The sequence below is a fragment of the Lissotriton vulgaris genome, chromosome 7 (assembly GCF_964263255.1).
Source record: "Lissotriton vulgaris chromosome 7, aLisVul1.2, whole genome shotgun sequence".
NCBI lineage: Eukaryota > Metazoa > Chordata > Amphibia > Caudata > Salamandridae > Lissotriton > Lissotriton vulgaris.
Genome location: NC_141695.1, coordinates 499,845,610 through 499,853,230, shown reverse-complemented (window position 1 = coordinate 499,853,230; position 7,621 = coordinate 499,845,610). Strand labels below are relative to the sequence as shown.

At 51.3% G+C, this 7,621-nt stretch overlaps 1 long non-coding RNA gene across 1 annotated transcript; it reads right to left on the bottom strand.

The window, feature by feature from the left end:
- Positions 1 to 752: 752 nt before the first annotated feature.
- LOC147701953 (uncharacterized) lies at positions 753 to 3,223 on the bottom strand. Its single transcript, XR_015297205.1, has 2 exons — positions 1,988 to 3,223; positions 753 to 1,317 (listed from the first exon to the last, which is right to left on the bottom strand). It is a non-coding gene; the product is annotated as an uncharacterized LOC147701953 (long non-coding RNA).
- Positions 3,224 to 7,621: the final 4,398 nt, after the last annotated feature.

Below are 7,621 nucleotides of genomic sequence, written 5' to 3'. Positions count from 1 at the left end.
TTGCCACACCCAGCCAGGTGCACAGGGCCTGGAGCTCACTGTGAGGCAGGCAGGCAGGAGAGCTGAGGAGGCAGCAGCAACATAGACCAGAAAAAGAAAAGAGAAGAAAAACAGAACAAGCATTGCAATGGCAAGCCAGGACAAGGAGAAGGAGGGAGGTGACAGAAAAAGAAAACTCAAGTTCAGCGACAAGGAGCTTGAGATCCTGATTGAGGAAGTCACCCAAGTGTACCACAAGCTGTTTGGAGCCCAGTCCCACCAAGTGCCAGACGCACAGAAGAGGCAAATATGGAGTGGCATTCGGGACAAGATCAATGCCATAGGTGTGACCCTGCGCACCATAGAGGACATCAGAAAGAGGTGGTACGACCTCAGGAAAACTGCAAAACAGAGGATGGCAGAGAGACATAGGCTGGCAGGGAAAACAGGAGGAGGGAAAAATCGAGCCCCAGTACCAACACCACTGGAACAGATGGTGGAGTCCACCATCCAGCGGGAGAGTGTGAGTGGCATAGGAGACGCAGACAGCTCCGCCAGAGCAGCTAGAAAACAAGGTAAGAAGCATGCCCAGCATGCTGCCCTAACCCCTCCCAAACCCCAACCCCCATAGTGGTAAAAGTGCTCCCACTCCACACCATGTCTTACTGCTTACCTGCAATGCATACTGGGTGATGTAGTCAGTGTGAAATCATGATCAGGACTGTCAGGACAGCTAACACAATAGCATGGTAACATAATTGGACAGGTCTGGATAACCACTGTGCACTGTTGGCATGTACTTTAATGCAATGGCATTGCAGACAGAGCATTGAGAAAATTTACATTTGTGTCATTTCAGGCGAGTCATCTCGCAGTGCAGCTGAGGGCAGCAGAGGCAGGTCAGCCAGGCCAGAGGGGAGTGAGCACGATGAAGACAGCATGGCTGCAGGGAACACCAGCTCTGCGCCATCGCAGCCAGCCAATCGTTCACCACAGACATCACCACAGCGCCAGGGAGGGCCGCAATCCCCTCTCACGCAGTCACCATTGCGACGTTCACCTACACCACCACCATCACCACCACCACCACAACCCCAGTCAGGCAGGAGGCGTGCCGTGATCACTCTCCAGCAGATGGAGGAGTCGGAGGAGGAGGGCAGCCAGCGCCAACAAAGTCCCATTGTAGAGAGATCCAACAGGGAGCGGGCTGGATCAGCATCCGAGGGTGCGAACATCTCATCACGACGCCGCAGGGCAAGGCCGGTCAGTCCAGTGGAATATGAGCAGGGTGGCAGTGTGTTTGCTGGACTGGAAGGAAAGATGCTGAAGGTCCAGCGCCTGCAATGGAAGGAGATGAAGGCGTTACACAGGGAGGTGGCAGACATAAACAGACATATGCACAAGATGGAGGAGGGTATCAGTGCCATGGGGGAGAAAATGTCTGCAGGGATGGAGAGGGTAGCAACCTCGGTGGACAACCTGTGCAGCCAGCTGCAGCAGGACCGTGTTGGCATGCGCCGACTGAGAGTGAGGCTCCAAGACTATACGTCGTCGGTGAACCGGCTGGCCAGTACAACAGCACTGATGTGTCGCCGGTCCATCGCCATGCAGGAGAAGATGTCGCATTGCAGCAATGATGTGGCCAGGGGGATGGTGTCCATGACCTCAGTGCTAGAGCTCATGCAGAATGCCAATGCCTCAAATATGGAAGGGGGGGGGGACAGTGAGGAGGCTTCCAGCCGTGGTAGCGTCACGCCCTCACCCACCGAGTGCAGGAGGCGTAGTGGACGTACTGTCCCAGCACAGGAACGGTCCCACTCACAAGGCAGTGTGGATGGGGAACATGCACGTGCAGCACGGGGACGCAAGAAGTGAAGGACTCTGGCTGTCCACATGCATGTGATGGGTGATGTAACCCATGTCCAATTGGACATTGCTCAGAATGCTGTAGGTGTGCCAAATAAACACCTGTACATGTAATTGGAAATGCCTCAGTGTCGTTACTCACTCAGAAGTAGTGTGATGTTATCTCTGCCCGTCTATGTCTCCCATCATGTTCAATTGCAGCACCAGCCGCGCTGGGCTCTGGCTGAGGGTTGTCCTCGTCTTCGTCCTCTGACTCAGTCAGTTCCACTGCAGTTCCTTTTTTGGTGGCCAGATTGTGTAGCATTGCACACGTAGCAATAATCTTGCAACATTTTAAGGGGCTGTACAGACGTGCACCTCCTGTTTTGTGGAGGCAACGGAATCTGCTTTTGAGCATACCAAAAGTGCGCTCCACCACGTTGCGTGTGCTCCTATGTGCCACATTGTATCTCCTCTCCCTTCGGGTGGTTGGGTTCAGATATGGTGTGAGGAGATACGGGCGGAGGGCATATGCGCTGTCACCTATGAAGAGAAGTAAGTGGCATTGATTGGTGTGACCAACAGCTTGTGGCAGGGTGTACATCAGGGTGTGTGACATTTACTTACCTAGTATGTGTCCGTCGGCAAATTCACCAGCAAGCAGACGTGTATGTATGCCACTGTTCCTGAAGATGTAAGCATCGTGGGTACTCCCGGGGTATTTGGCCACAATGTCTGTGATAATGTGTTTGGCATTGCAGATCACCTGCACATTGATTGAGTGGGTGGATTTGCGGTTCCTGTAAATGTATTCACTTGCTGCAGGTGGGCAGATGGGAATGTGGGTCCCATCGATGCAGCCGATCACGTGGGGGAAGTGGGCAATTTGATAGAACTCCAGCTTGGTTCTCTGCAGCTCCACCTGCGTACTGGGGAAGGATATGTAATGTTCCATTCTGTCCATCATGGCATCTAGGAAGGTGTTGAAGATCCGGGAGAGGCAGCTCTGTGATACTCCACCCACTGCTGCTATCACACCCTGGAAACTTCCTGATGCTAGCAGGTGCAGGCAGCAGAGTACTTGGACATGGGGGGGGATTGCGTGGGCCCTTGGTGTCTGATGCTCCAGATAGGGTGTTAGGTCCCGTATTAGCTCCAGGATGGTGTCTGGGTGCAATCTGTATCTCTCGTGGATTTCAGCGTCTGTCAACTGGAACAGAGTGATGCGTACTCTGTACACCTGCTCCTCACGTCTCCAGATCCTCATTCCTGCTGCTCCCAGCCGTAGGCGCCTTGCTATGAGATAGAGGCCTGCCATTGTGGTCATACAGATGCATTTTGGGTGTGTTTATATAGACTCCTCCTGATTACCACATGCTCCAGAAACGTGGTAATTAGCGAATCGTTATCACCGATTTTGGCCAAATTCGGTAATACCGGGGTTTGCTACATAGCATATTTGGGGGTTTTACCGAATCGTTTATACCGATTCGGATCTCATTGTTTCGGTAATTCCGATTCGGTGACGGAAGGTTTTTACCGATTCGTTATTATCGATCCTATTCGGTATTACCTACATCTCACATGGCTACATATTTGTCGGTAACACCGAAAATGAGCCTTTTTCGGTGTTACCGATCGGTATTTGGCCACCTACATATGGCCCTAAATCTTTAAACTCGACTTGGCTGGGACTTGGTGCAGCAACAATGCAAGATTGCTCAGCCCTGGATTTTGGGCGACATCTTGAAGTTGGGTTTAAAGATTTAATGTTTTCTTAAAACCACTCGTATTTCGTGTTCATATTCATGAAATCAAGCCTTATTTAGAAATGTGTACATGGATTACCATTAGCACCTACATTTTGTTCATTATGGCTATGATAGTACGCTGCAATATATATTTATTACAGTTATTTTACAAAATTGTTCAACGAAAGAAATTTACTTCTCCAACATGACTGCCAAAGTAGATGCTAGATGGGGTTTGAAACTAGTGCCTCTTCAATGTTTATTCATTATTTATGCACGTCATGGTGATCTGAAAAAATCCTGTGATCAAGAAACTTTTACGTGTTGAAACGCGTAGCGGTTATCGGATTAAAATTTATTTCCAGCATCCTATATTCTGAGTGTGCGGTATACCTTTTTGGATTGTTGATTGAAATTTACCGGCATTGGGTACCGCCGGCTGTCGCACCACCTGACCATGGGACTGATCCCGGAAGGACCCTGTATATATCTATATATATAAATATATATCAAAAACACAATGCAGGAACCCCTTTGGAGAGAGACCACACACGAAGCCAATTCAAACCTCCTTTATTCTCGCCAGCTTGCCAGCAGGTTTCCAGCAAAAGTGTCCCCCAAACAGTACCTGCCAAACGCGTTTCGAGAGCGGAGCTCTCTTTTTCAATGGCATCTAAGGTTGCAGTCACAGGAGAATGCCATGTTGTTGCGCACAATTTTAAACAGTCCCCGCCCACTGGGCGTGTCTCATCACAGCAGCGTTTTTACGGGATCTGTAGTGCCGGTATTTGCCAAGTGGAAGCATTCTCAGTGCAAATAAAACCGCTATAAAATCCAAGTGGAAAGGAGGATATCTAATGTAGGACTCCTGCCCCGCTTTGCCGCTGACGAAGAAGAAACACGGAGGCCCCCCTGCAGGGCCCCCGGTCGATTCGTGTCCTCGTTGTCCCTGAGTAGGTGTCAGCACTGGTTCTGCTTGCGCAGCAGGTCTCCTCTCCACGACCGGGCCGGCCGTAGTAACATCAAAAACACAATGCAGGAACCCCTTTGGAGAGAGACCACACACGAAGCCAATTCAAACCTCCTTTATTCTCGCCAGCTTGCCAGCAGGTTTCCAGCAAAAGTGTCCCCCAAACAGTACCTGCCAAACGCGTTTCGAGAGCGGAGCTCTCTTTTTCAATGGCATCTAAGGTTGCAGTCACAGGAGAATGCCATGTTGTTGCGCACAATTTTAAACAGTCCCCGCCCACTGGGCGTGTCTCATCACAGCAGCGTTTTTATGGGATCTGTAGTGCCGGTATTTGCCAAGTGGAAGCATTCTCAGTGCAAATAAAACCGCTATAAAATCCAAGTGGAAAGGAGGATATCTAATGTAGGACTCCTGCCCCGCTTTGCCGCTGACGAAGAAGAAACACGGAGGCCCCCCTGCAGGGCCCCCGGTCGATTCGTGTCCTCGTTGACCCTGAGTAGGTGTCAGCACTGGTTCTGCTTGCGCAGCAGGTCTCCTCTCCACGACTGGGCCGGCCGTAGTAACATCAAAAACACAATGCAGGAACCCCTTTGGAGAGAGACCACACACGAAGCCAATTCAAACCTCCTTTATTCTCGCCAGCTTGCCAGCAGGTTTCCAGCAAAAGTGTCCCCCAAACAGTACCTGCCAAATGCGTTTCGAGAGCGGAGCTCTCTTTTTCAATGGCATCTAAGGTTGCAGTCACAGGAGAATGCCATGTTGTTGCGCACAATTTTAAACAGTCCCCGCCCACTGGGCGTGTCTCATCACAGCAGCGTTTTTATGGGATCTGTAGTGCCGGTATTTGCCAAGTGGAAGCATTCTCAGTGCAAATAAAACCGCTATAAAATCCAAGTGGAAAGGAGGATATCTAATGTAGGACTCCTGCCCCGCTTTGCCGCTGACGAAGAAGAAACACGGAGGCCCCCCTGCAGGGCCCCCGGTCGATTCGTGTCCTCGTTGACCTTGAGTAGGTGTCAGCACTGGTTCTGCTTGCGCAGCAGGTCTCCTCTCCACGACCGGGCCGGCCGTAGTAACATCAAAAACACAATGCAGGAACCCCTTTGGAGAGAGACCACACACGAAGCCAATTCAAACCTCCTTTATTCTCGCCAGCTTGCCAGCAGGTTTCCAGCAAAAGTGTCCCCCAAACAGTACCTGCCAAACGCGTTTCGAGAGCGGAGCTCTCTTTTTCAATGGCATCTAAGGTTGCAGTCACAGGAGAATGCCATGTTGTTGCGCACAATTTTAAACAGTCCCCGCCCACTGGGCGTGTCTCATCACAGCAGCGTTTTTATGGGATCTGTAGTGCCGGTATTTGCCAAGTGGAAGCATTCTCAGTGCAAATAAAACCGCTATAAAATCCAAGTGGAAAGCAGGATATCTAATGTAGGACTCCTGCCCCGCTTTGCCGCTGACGAAGAAGAAACACGGAGGCCCCCCTGCAGGGCCCCCGGTCGATTTGTGTCCTCGTTGACCCTGAGTAGGTGTCAGCACTAGTTCTGCTTGCGCAGCAGGTCTCCTCTCCACGACCGGGCCGGCCGTAGTAACATCAAAAACACAATGCAGGAACCCCTTTGGAGAGAGACCACACACGAAGCCAATTCAAACCTCCTTCATTCTCGCCAGCTTGCCAGCAGGTTTCCAGCAAAAGTGTCCCCCAAACAGTACCTGCCAAACGCGTTTCGAGAGCGGAGCTCTCTTTTTCAATGGCATCTAAGGTTGCAGTCACAGGAGAATGCCATGTTGTTGCGCACAATTTTGAACAGTCCCCGCCCACTGGGCGTGTCTCATCACAGCAGCGTTTTTATGGGATCTGTAGTGCCGGTATTAGCCAAGTGGAAGCATTCTCAGTGCAAATAAAACCGCTATAAAATCCAAGTGGAAAGGAGGATATCTAATGTAGGACTCCTGCCCCGCTTTGCCGCTGACGAAGAAGAAACACGGAGGCCCCCCTGCAGGGCCCCGGTCGATTCGTGTCCTCGTTGACCCTGAGTAGGTGTCAGCACTGGTTCTGCTTGCGCAGCAGGTCTCCTCTCCACGACCGGGCCGGCCGTAGTAACATCAAAAACACAATGCAGGAACCCCTTTGGAGAGAGACCACACACGAAGCCAATTCAAACCTCCTTTATTCTCGCCAGCTTGCCAGCAGGTTTCCAGCAAAAGTGTCCCCCAAACAGTACCTGCCAAACGCGTTTCGAGAGCGGAGCTCTCTTTTTCAATGGCATCTAAGGTTGCAGTCACAGGAGAATGCCATGTTGTTGCGCACAATTTTAAACAGTCCCCGCCCACTGGGCGTGTCTCATCACAGCAGCGTTTTTATGGGATCTGTAGTGCCGGTATTTGCCAAGTGGAAGCATTCTCAGTGCAAATAAAACCGCTATAAAATCCAAGTGGAAAGGAGGATATCTAATGTAGGACTCCTGCCCCGCTTTGCCGCTGACGAAGAAGAAACACGGAGGCCCCCCTGCAGGGCCCTCGGTCGATTCGTGTCCTCGTTGACCCTGAGTAGGTGTCAGCACTGGTTCTGCTTGCGCAGCAGGTCTCCTCTCCACGACCGGGCCGGCCGTTATAACATCAAAAACACAATGCAGGAACCCCTTTGGAGAGAGACCACACACGAAGCCAATTCAAACCTCCTTTATTCTCGCCAGCTTGCCAGCAGGTTTCCAGCAAAAGTGTCCCCCAAACAGTACCTGCCAAACGCGTTTCGAGAGCGGAGCTCTCTTTTTCAATGGCATCTAAGGTTGCAGTCACAGGAGAATGCCATGTTGTTGCGCACAATTTTAAACAGTCCCCGCCCACTGGGCGTGTCTCATCACAGCAGCGTTTTTATGGGATCTGTAGTGCCGGTATTTGCCAAGTGGAAGCATTCTCAGTGCAAATAAAACCGCTATAAAATCCAAGTGGAAAGGAGGATATCTAATGTAGGACTCCTGCCCCGCTTTGCCGCTGACGAAGAAGAAACACGGAGGCCCCCCTGCAGGGCCCCCGGTCGATTCGTGTCCTCGTTGACCCTGAGTAGGTGTCAGCACTG